At 45.4% G+C, this 11958-nt stretch overlaps 1 long non-coding RNA gene across 1 annotated transcript; it reads left to right on the forward strand.

Moving 5' to 3' along the window:
• The first annotated feature begins 580 nt into the window (after nucleotides 1-580).
• LOC140479396 (uncharacterized) lies at nucleotides 581-11405 on the forward strand. The gene is made up of 2 exons (XR_011961018.1): nucleotides 581-615; nucleotides 10529-11405. It is a non-coding gene; the product is annotated as an uncharacterized lncRNA (long non-coding RNA).
• The last annotated feature ends 553 nt before the right edge of the window (nucleotides 11406-11958 follow it).

Consider the following 11958-nt stretch of genomic DNA (forward strand, 5'->3'; position numbering starts at 1 on the left):
AATCGATTCACAGGAGTCTCCGATCGATTCACCGGCAGTGGATCAGGGACCAGTTTCACCCTGACAATCAGCAACGTTCAGAATGAGGATGTCGCTGACTATTACTGTCAGCAGGATTACAGCTTCCCTTGACACAATGATACAGAGCCATACAAAAAACTCAAAGCACACAGAATCACCTCCTGTACTGACACATCCATGGTTATATAAAATGCATAATAATGGACACACAGTCCCACCGCCTGAACTAACATAACCCACAGTTAGATCGAAATGAAACTGAACAAATTACCCCATACTGGGATTTTCAGTGTCCACGACACACTCCAGTCCCTGTGGTGTCTCAATGCTCACTGAAGGCCTCAAGTTTCCCTCTTCCACTCCATGGCCACATGTGAAGAACAGCTGCAAGATTTAACAATGAAAAATAAAGTTCACAACCACGAGGCAGAGACAGAAAGACACAAAAAGAGGGTGAGAGTGATCGACAAACTGGGAGATAGGGAGAGGGTGTGAGTGACAGAGGGAAGCAGAGAGCTGAGGTTTTTGTGCAGCCTCTGCACTGGGAGCTCACACTGTGGTTTACGTTCGGTAAAGGAACCAAGCTCAGACTGAGTGAGTAAATCTCAATCCTCCGTTATTAACCCTTTCAATACTGAAACTATCTAAATCACAAATGATGAATTGTTGGAGGTGTTAGTGGGGAGCTGCAGTGAATGAAATGGCTGATTGAGGAGCACTGTGTCTAACAGGGTGTCCAGCTGTATTTCTTTAGTCCCATTGCCCCCTTTAAACAGCAAGATATAAGTCAGTCAGTTTTACTCACCGTGTGGAGGAGCTCTGTCCATTTGCAGCCTGTGGTCCCATTCCTGCAGCATGGAGTGAAATCAGTGAGTAGCCTCCTGTCAGTCTCAGTGTGACAGACACGGGCAGAGTTTGATGTGAGCTCTGGCTCCCTGTCCCAGTCTCTGATCTCACTGACCTCAGCAGCAGCAGCAGCAGCAGCAGCAGCAGCAGCAGCAGCAGCACAGTGAGACACCGAGCTCCCACCTCCCCCAGCTTTAACTCTGCTCAATCACACAATCACAGAATTGTTACAGTGCACATGGAGGCCGTTCCTCCCATCCTGTCTGTACCGGCTCTCCGAATGAGCAATTCACTGAGTGTCATTCTCCTGCCTTCTCCCTGTCACCCTGCACATTGTTCCTTTTCAAATAACAGTCTTATTCCCTTCGGAATGTTTCAATTGAAGCTGCCTCCATCACACTCTCAGGCAGTGCATTCCACACCTTAACAACTCACTGGCTGAAAATGTTTTTCCCTCATCTCGCTTTTGCTTCTTTTACCAATTATTTTCAATCCATGGCCTCTCCCTCTCAATTCTTTCTCAGGTGGGAACAATTTCTCCTGGTTTACTCTGTTCAGACCCCTCCTGATTTTGAATTTCTTGATCAAATCTCCTCTCTGCCTTCTCTTCTCTGAGGAAGACAGTCCCAACTTCTTCAGTCTATCTTCATAACTAACGTCCCTCATCCTCGATGGTTCAGATAGCCCACTCTTGCTCTTATTTCTAATGTTCTTATTATCTTATCTTCCTACGTGAGAGACACACATCAGAATTCCACTTAACCTGTGGCTGTACCTTCACAGTATTATTCCCAACACTCCATGCAGTCCCATCCTTACACAGTGACCTTGATTTAGAATTTATTACTCTCTCGCCTTCAATCTGAAACTAGGGAAGAAGTTCTATTCCTTATTCTGGTGCTGTCTATCTCTCCCAGGATTCTGTGCACCTCTGTGTTCCTCTCTGACATTACCTCCTGGCTCTCACAGCCCAGCCAAGATAGTTTAAACCCTCTCCAACAGCACGAGTAAATCACCCCAAAGGAACTCAGTCCCAGCTCTGTTCAGGAGCAATGCTGTCTGGTCTGTACATGTCCATCTCCCCCCAAAGCCAGTCCCAATGTTAAAATAACCGAAAGACCTTCCTCCTGGACTGTCTTTTCAGTTCCACAGTCACCTGTGTTATCCTCCTCTTTCTATTCTCACTTGCCTGGGGCACGAGGGGTAATCTTGGAGATTCCTACTTTTGAGCTCCTGCTGCTAATTCCCTCTGGAACTCCCTAAATTCTGACTGCAGGACTACATCCCTTTTCTCCCTCTGTCACTGGGACAGATGTGGACCACCACTGCTGCCTTTTCCCCCTCTCCCCTCAGGATGCTCTGCAGCTGCTCAGTGACAGCCTTGACCCTGGCACCAGGGAGACAACACACCATCCTGGATTCCCATCTGCAGCTGTACAAACACCTATCGACTGCCCTCACTCTCGCATCTCCTCTCACGATCGCTCTTTCAGTCTTCCTTTTGCCCCCACCTGTACAGCTGAGCCCCCCGTGATGCCAGTGACTTGGCTCTGGCTGCACTCCCCAGATAAAACATCATTCTGATCAGGATTCCAAACTGAATCCTGGTTGGAGAGTGGGAAGCACTCACTGGATTCCTGTACTAGCTGCCTGATCCTTTTGGACTGTCTGCTGCTCCCCCATTCCCTCTCTCCCTGCATACTCTGAAGCTGCAGAGTGACCACATCTAGAAACGTTTTCTCCACGGAGCTCTCAGCCTCACGGACGCTCTGCACTGACACCAGCTGCTGCTCAAGCTCCGAAACCCAGAGTTCCACCTACTGTCACTGACCACAATTCCTGTGCTCACATTATTCCAGGAAGCAGGACAAGCAGTTCCCTCATGCAACGTGATGCACACTGTCACCACTCCCTGATTATCTTTTCTCAAAGTACTTTTGAGAAACAGCAACAGCAGGGCTCACAATCCAGTACTTTCAAGGTCCATAGAATCATAGAATTCCTACAGTATGGAAACAGGCCATTTGGTCCAACAAGTCCACACTGATCCTCCAAACAGTAACCCACCCAGACCCATTCCCCTACCTTTCTAACCTACATTTACTCCTGACTAATGTACCTAAACTACACTATGGGCAATTTAGCATGGCCAATTCACCTAACCTGCACAGCTTTGGGCTGTGGGAGGAAACCAGAGCACCTGCAGGAAACCCACGTAGTCACATGGAGAATGTGCAAACTCCACACAGACAGTCGCCCGAGGCTACAATCAAACCTGGGTCCATAGCGCTGTGAGGCAGCAGGGCTAACCACTAAGTGACTGTACTTTCAGTTTTCCAGGGTTTCAAGGAACCTCTACATAAACCCAAAATACTTAAGATATAGGAGCAGAATAGAGTCTGCCAGTCAGAATAGAGTCTGCTCTGTCATTTGATCTTGTGTGATGTGTTCCTCAACCCCATTCTCCTGCATTCTGCTTTTAACTTTTGATCTCCTTATTGATCAAGAACGCATCTGTCTCTGTTTTAAATACTCTCAACATCTTGGCCTCCATAGACCTCTGTGACAATGAGTTCCGCAGATTCACCACCCTGTGGCTGAAGGAATGCCTCCTTATCTCAGTTCTGACGGATCATTCTTCACTCTGAGACTGTGCCTTCGGACCCTAGTTACTTTTATTCGTGGAAACACCTTCTCCATGTTCTCCAGGCCTCTCAATATTCTGTAGTTTCAATAAGATTCCCCCCTCATCTTTCTAAACACAATTGTATACAAAACCAGAATCCTCAACCACTCTTTATATGTCACCCCCTTCATTCCCAGGATCATTCTTATTCTTTCTCACTTTTTCTTCTGGACCCTCTCCAATAATAGCTCATCCTTTCTTAATAAGGAGCCCAAAATTCCAAATGTGTTCTGATTAGAGACTTATACAAATTCAGCAGTACACCTCTGACGTTAAAGTTAATGCTAACATTGTAATTGCCTTTCAAACTGCCAATGGTGAACCTGCACGTTAACCTTCAGAGAAACCTGAGCAAGAACTCCCAATTCTGTTTGTGCTTCAGATTTCTGAAATCTTTCCTCACTTAGAAAACAGTCTGTGCCTCTCTTCTTCTCATCAAAGTATCTAGCCTCACAAGTTCCCAGACTGCACTCCACCTGCCACTGCTTTGCACATTCTCCTAGCCTGACAAAGTCCTTCTGGAATCTCCCCCTCTTCCTCAACTCCACTCGTCCTTTCACCAATTTTTGTGTCATCGACGAACATACAAACAATATCTTCAGTTCCTTATCCAGATTGTTAATAGATAATGTGAATAGTTGTGGTCCCAACACAGATCCCTGCGGATCGCCACAAAGCACCAACTGCCATCCAGAAAAAAATCCCTTTGTCCCCACTCTCGCCTTTGTGTCGGTCAACCAATCCTGTACCCACCGCAGTGCCTTGCTCCTGACAACATGGGCTCTGATTTGACTGAGCTGTCTCCTTTATTGTACCCTGTCAAAGGCCTTGTGGAAATCCAAATGGATCACATCCACTGGCTCTCCTTTGTCTAACTCACTTGTTACCTCCTCAAAGATTTCTAACAGATTTGTCAGGCATGCCTCCCTTTGATGAAGCTGTGCTGACTCCGCCCAATTTTACAGGCTCTTCCAAATACCTGCAAGCTCACCCTTAAGTAAACCTCTGAAATCTTACCAATGACTGACGTCAGGCTAACCAGCTTATAATGTCCCATCTCTGCCTCCCTTCTTTCTTAAACAGGGATGTTACATTCACTATTTTCCAGTCTTCTGGGACCACCCCTGACTCCAGTGATTTCTGAAAGATCACAGCCAATGGCCCGACAATTACCTTAGCTCTCTCCATCAGAACTCTGGGGTGTAGTCCATCGGGTCTGAATGATTTATCCACCTTCAGACCTTTCAGCTGCCTCAACCCCTCCACCTTAGTGATGCCCTCTCCACTCACTTCTGCTCCCAACTCTCTTAAAGGTCAGGTGAGCTGGCTGATATTTAAGCATCATGGTTAGCCCCAAGTGAGGTCCCAGAAGAATGGAGGATAGCGAAGTCTGTGCCATTGTTCAAAAAGGGCAGCAAAACAAAAGCCGGGGAATTATAAGCTTCACATCTGTGATGGATAAGTTGCTTGATAAGATAAGATACACATGCATTTGGAAAGAGTGGATTTGTTTAGGAGTTGTCAGCATGACTTTGTGAGTGGGAGAATATGCCTCAAAATTTGTTCAGGTACTTTGATGAATTGACCAGAAAGGTTGATGAGGGCAGGATGGTAGATGTGGTCTATATGGATTTCAGTGAGGCCTTTGATAAGGTTCCACGTGGTAGGCTGTTATGGAAGGTTAGATGGCATGGAATCCAAAGTGACCTAGCAAATTGGATACACGATTGGCTTGATGGTAGAAAGCACAGTGTACTAGGGCAAGGATCCTTATGGTACTGGAGGCCTGTGACTAGTGGAGTGCCTCAGGGGTCAGTGCTGGGTCCATTGCTGTTTGTTTGTCTAAAACAATGTTTTCGATGAGAATGTACAAGGCATGGTTAGTGAGTTTGCTGATGACACTCAAATCAGCAGCATCATGGAAAGTGTGGACATTTATCGGAAATTGCAGCAGGACCTTGCTCAGCTGGGGAAGTGGGCCTAGAAATGACAAATAGAGTTTAATACAGATAAATGTTCAGTCTTGTACTTTGGAAATTTCAAGCAAGGTAGGAGTTTCATGGTGAATGATAGGGCCTTAAGGAATATAATGGAACAGAGGGACCTTAGAATTCAGGTAAGCAGTTCACTGAAAATGGAGTCACAGTAAATAGAGCAGAGAAGAGAGCTTTTACTGGAGTGTCCTTCATCAGTCAGGACATTGACTACAGATGTTGGGAAGTTATGTTGCAGTTATACAGGACATTGGTGAAGCCACACTTGGAATATCTTGTTCAGTTTTGGTCACCTTGTTACAGGAAGGATGTTATTAAACTGGAAAGAGTGCAGTAGAAATTTGCAAGGATGTTGCCAGGATTCAATGGTTTGGGTAAAAGGGAGAGTACTTTTTTCTTTAGAGTGTAAGAGACTGAGGGAGGACCTCATAAGATCATGAGAGGCATGGATATGGTGAATTCACTCAGTCTTTTCCCCAGGGTTTGCGAATATGGACTGACAGTTTAAGGTCAGAGGGGAAAGAATAAAAGGGAACCTGAGGGGAAACCTTTTTACATAGAGGGTTCTTCGCATATGGAATGAGCTGCCAGTGGAAGTGGTTGAGGTGGGTACATTAATAACATTTAAAAGGCATTTGGACAAATACAGGAAAGGAAAGGATTCAGCAGGATATGGGCCAAGTGCAGGATTAGCGTAAATGGACATTTTGGTTGGCATGGACCAGTTTGGTCCAAATGGCCTGTCTCCATGCTATAGGACTCTATGACATTGTTATGGACCAGGCCAGATCCTTCGAAACATTTTGAGAATGCAGCCCAGACCTTACCTTTTCGAATTGTGTTAAGCAAATGTAACCTGGATATTCCAGGATTGATACAACTGGCCAAACCACTCAGCTTGAAGGGAAAGAGAATTTATTTACACACAATCAAAAGGAAACAGAATTTAGAAAAGTTTAACTATTTGAAAACCCAACTGATAAGAAAATGTAACTTGACAAAGAGCTGTTCCAATTTTCTGCAACAGCCTTGGTGAAAAGGTAAATATAAACACAGAGGTTCTTACAGGAGAGGAATTTCAGACAGTGAGTCCACTGGAAAATGTTGAATTGGGGAACTTTTCTCACCAGCAGCTTTCTTTATCCAGGAGCTTCCAACCGACTGTTTGTCAAAAACAGCAATTGGAAGAACTGGCCATTCTACTTTTATTGGACAAGTGTTTAATATAAAACCGAAAAGCCTTTTCCCTGATTATTGCCTTAGGCAGTGTCTGTTAGCCATGAGCAAAGTCCTGAACCCAGTCAAATTGGAACCTCTGCCTTGAACAACCCCTCTTGAAAAAAAATCCAAGGACAACTCAACCTTGTGAAATGAGTAGCATTGTCACACCACTATGAAAGCTGATTTAAAGCACCGATGCACTTCTTCCACCATTTCTTTGTTCCCCATTACTATTTCTGCCTCTTCCAGTGGTACAATTTCTATTGTTGACTCCCTCTTGTCTTTCATATATCTAAAGAAAACCTCTTGCAATATTCTTTTATGTTACTAGCTCACTTACCCTTATGTTTTATTTACACACCCATCCTTACTTTTTTTTCGTTACTCTCTGCTGTTTTTAAAGGCTTCCCAAACCTCTGGCTTCCCAATAATCTCCACCACATTGCATGTTTTTTCTTTTGCTTTTATGTTGACCCTGACTTCCCTCATCAGCCATGGTTGCCTTGGCCTCCACTCAGTATCTTTCTTCTTCCTTGGGTTGAATTCCTGCTCTGCCTCCCAAATTATCCCCAGAAACTCCTGCCATTGCTGCTCCATTGTCTCCTATGCCCAGCTTCCCTTCTGATCAACTCTGGCCAGCTCCTCCCTCATGTCTTTGTAGTTACCTTAAGTCAATTGCATTACCGTTACAACTGACTCCAGATTCTCTGTCACAAACTGCAGGGTTAATTCTGAAATATTACGGTCAATGTCCCCAAGGGATTCCTTCACCCTAAGTTCCCTAATCAGGTCTGCTTCATTCGACATTATCCAATCCAGAATTGCCTGTTCCATAGTGAACTCTACCACAAGCTGCTCCAAAAACCATCTCGTAGACGTTCCATTAATTCCTTCCCTTGACATCCCCAAACAACTTACTTTTCCAATCTACCTACATATTGAAGCCCGTCATGACTATTGTATCCTTCTCTATTTCCTGATTGATTTTCTTCCTCATATCCTGACTACTGCTGGGGGGAAGCTGTGCAATGTTCTCATCATGCTCTTTCTTCCTTCCAACTCCCCAACTCTACCCACACAGATTGAATGCATTCCAACTCGAAATCCCTTCTTGTGATTGATCTTATTTCATTTCTTACCAATAAGGTAACCCCACCCGCATCTGCCCATCAGCATGTCCTGTCAATCGGATGTGCATCCTTGAGTATTTCATTCCCAGCCCTCAACCTCTTACAGCCACATCTCTGTGATACTCAAAACATCATACCTGCCAATTCCAATCTGCGCTACAAGCTCATTTACCACATTTCGGATACTCCCTGCATTCAGGTACAACACCCTCAGTCCTGCATTGACTATCCTCCTTTTCATAGTTGTCCCCTTATGCACTATGCCTAAAATTAATTTTCTGACCCTTTCCATAATCTATGTCCTATGAATTATTCTGGGAACTTTATTAACCTCTCCTGAGCCCTGAGTCACTTTAATGATTTTAAAGTCCTTGGGAACCTCAATTTGTGGCATCACTCTGTCTACCTTATTCCGAATGCTTCATGCGTTATCATACAAAGACTTTAAGTTATTTCTACTGTCAAGTTCCCCTGCACTTCTGTATTGCCTTGTTGCAATATGACATTCCCAAATTCTGATCCTTTCTTTTATTTTCTGGTAACAATCAAACCCATCACTAACCACGAATCCCACCTTCTCCTGTGCCTTTCATTTTCTCACGTTCTGTGCAAGTGAACCCATTTGCTTTCTCTTTGGGTTGACCTCAGGTCAATATTCATCTCTGAAACATCACTGAACATACTCATAATCTCATTTACGATTGCGCGATATTGCTATGTACAAATTATGTTTCTGCATTCAACAGTGACCAGTGTTCAGACAAGTCCCTCACTCTCTGTAAGTGTCTCTGTAAGTGACATACAAGTCTCTCTTTTGTTGCACTGGGAGCCTTTCAGATATCAGAGATGCCATTCCATGGCTCTATTAGACAGACAGCAGGACTGTTTCCCCTGGTGTCCTGGTCAATATTGATTCCCTAATTAGCATCACTAAAAACCTGATCCTCGACTCATTGTCACCCAGCTCTCTGGGTTCTTGCTGAGCACAGTCTGGTGGAAAGAGCCACTACGACATCCAAAGGTGGAGGCAGGTGCAACATAAATGCAAGTCTTTCTTTGAGGTTGGAGTCTCCTGAACCTGACCCTTGCCCATTGGATGCACGCTTCCATCTTCCAGGGAACATGGGATCATTAAGAGCAATGACACTGTCTGATCCAGGACACTGAGATTCTTTGCAGCCTCACCTTTGACCTTACCCCTGTGCTGAGCTGGAAGATTTGAAACATAATCTAGAACCTTCTACATGGACACCCAACGTGACTCCTTCCTGAAGTGTGCTGATCCAACTCTGCTCCAGTGTTCTGAGATAAAGTTCTCCCGAGCTGTGAGTGATCGGAGGTTTGTTAAAGAGGTGTCAAACTCCACCCCACATAGCAATTCTTGCTCCATAGCTCTGGAGGCTTTGGTGTTTCAAGTGAATATCCAAGTGTTTTTTCAATGTGATGAGGGTTTCTGACGCTCTCACCCTTTCAGCCTGATCCCACCAGCCACTGGGTGAAAACAATTACTCCTCAACTCCCCTCTAATCCTGCCCCCAACTTATTTCAATCTCTCCCCATGGTTACTGCCCTCTGTGCTGATTGAAATCAGTCCTTCCTACCCACTCGATCCAGGCCCCTCATCATTTTACACACCTCAATCAAATCTCCCCTCAGCCTCCTGTGTTCCAAAGAAACCAGTCCTAGCCAAACCAATCATTCCTCAAAGCTAATACTCCTCATTCCTGACAAAATCCTCCACTGTCCCCATCTCCAGGGGTATCACATCCTTCCTGCAATGTGGTGACCAGAACTGCACACAGTTCTCTCACTATGCTCTAACTGGGCTTCGTTTGAGGTCAGAAGTCACATGATACCAGGTTGTAGTCTTACAGGCTTATTTCAAATCACAAGCTTTCAGAGCACTGTTCCTTCAGCACTGAAGTCGCTTCACCTGAAGAAGGAGCAGCGTTTCAAGAGCTTGTGATTTTAACTAAACCTGTTGGACTGTAATCTGGTGTTATGTGACCCCTGAACATGTCCACCCCATTCGACACCAGAGCCTCCACATCATATCAATAGTTTCACATCTTTGCTGAGATTCTCTCTTTGGGAGTGCCACTCTGATTCTTTTGGGAAAAGATTCTGAATGATCTCTGTCTCTGTCTCATCCTTGGAGGCCTCCCACCGCCCTGTCACTGATCTCCCATCAAGTCGATGGTTCCAGTACTCTTTTATCAAATTACCACACAGTTTGGTAAAATGGGTTGTTCCCAAATGAAAACTTTCACACTTGCTCCATCGTTCTCCATTTCCATTCCTCCTCTCAATCTCACTGAGTTCTGATCACTGTCACTAAAATGCTCCCACACTGATAGCCCTTCCAGCTGCCCACATTCGTTCCTTAAATGATGGTCCAGGACTTCTCTTTCTGCTGCGTCACCATCACTTTCTCAGGGACAGTTAGGGATGGGCAGCAACTGGCTCTGTCAGTGCCGTACACGTCCCAAAAAGCATTTTTTAAATGCCAGAGCTTTTGTCAGGTATGCCAGGTATTGGATACAAATTTTCAAATGTTTTACCAGTTACTGTTCAGAGAGTTGATGTACCTTCAAAAGGCAGGGATTAAAATTGTTTCCCTTGTCTTTCAGGCCGTGATAACTCTCAGCCCAAGCTGACCCTGCTGCCCCCCTCCCCGGAGCAGGTCAATGCCAAGGGCACTGCCACCCTGGTGTGCCTTGCTAATCACTTCTATCCCGATGAGCTGGAGGTGCTGTGGAAGAAGGATGGTGCAGTCATTTCGGACGGGGTTCAGACCAGCAACTACCTGCGAGCTTCGGACAGCACCTACAGTGTCAGCAGCCTGCTGACCCTCTCTGGGTCTGACTGGGAGTCCAACGCTCGGTTCTCCTGTGCCCTCACCCATGTGACCCTCTCCTCTCCCCTCAGCAAGAGCATCAGGAGATCAGAATGTGTGTAGTGTGTTTGAGACAGTCCACAGAGGAGACACAACTTTAAATAGAACAGGGCTGAGCTGACAGGACAAAGGTCATTGTCAGCACTGAATTTCAACTCTCTTCCTCCTCAGGGCTGGCTTGGCGACACTTCTGAGGTTCAGGGGTTAAGGCAGGTCATTGGGATAGTGTAGAGAAAACGTTACTCTTTTTCTAGCTCCATGCTTTCCCTGACCTGGATGTGTTTGATGGGGACAGTGTTAACTTGCGATGTCAAGTAAAACCTCTCGAAGATGCTGAAGACTATCAGCTGTACAAAAACAATTTGAACCTCAGAAGTCTCTGCTTCAGTAAACCAGATCTCCTTCCTGCTCAGCCGCCAGTTCCAATTTAAGGTTTTGTCACTTTTTAAAGGGACAGGATTCTCATGTTATTGAGAAAATCTCCACAAGTGTTTTCCTCAAGCTCCAATGTGGCTATGAATTTGTGCAACTTCCTCTGTCTGGGTTGTTAATTGCAGTCTGTTTTCTGTCAATGTCAATGTGGAAAAGGGAATAAAGATGAAGAAGATTCAGTCTCTGTCTCGTGTGTGCTTTGGAAATGGCCAGAGCTGGGTCCTCAGGGAAAAGGTGTATGAAGTGAAAAGCCCCACACTCCCCACCCCCGCAGGTATGGAGCAGGAAGGAGAGAATAGAGGGGGCAATGGGGAACACAATAATCTGATGGGAATTCCCCTGAACACCAACACATCCTTTCAGCACAGCAAGATCCCGAGCCAAGCAGTTCAGTTCGCATTTTATTGATCAATTTGACCAGCAGGATCTTGCTACCCAGAATAACAATACCACAGGGTTTGCAAAGTAAACATTGCATGCAGCATTTGATTTGTATTTGGAGAGAATGTTCAAAATCCACTGCGATATTCGCCTGAGGCAGGGATTGAACCCAGGTCCCTGGAACTATGAGGCAGTAGCCCTTACCACTGAGACACCACGTTACCCACTATACTGATTTGATCCATCCCTGGTACAAAATATTCTGATGGCCATTCCCCCTTCACGCCAACCCATCCATCAGGGACAGCAAGATCCTGAGACAAGCAATTCAGATCAGGGCCACTTGGGACA

Source organism: Chiloscyllium punctatum, chromosome 7 (assembly GCF_047496795.1).
Source record: "Chiloscyllium punctatum isolate Juve2018m chromosome 7, sChiPun1.3, whole genome shotgun sequence".
NCBI lineage: Eukaryota > Metazoa > Chordata > Chondrichthyes > Orectolobiformes > Hemiscylliidae > Chiloscyllium > Chiloscyllium punctatum.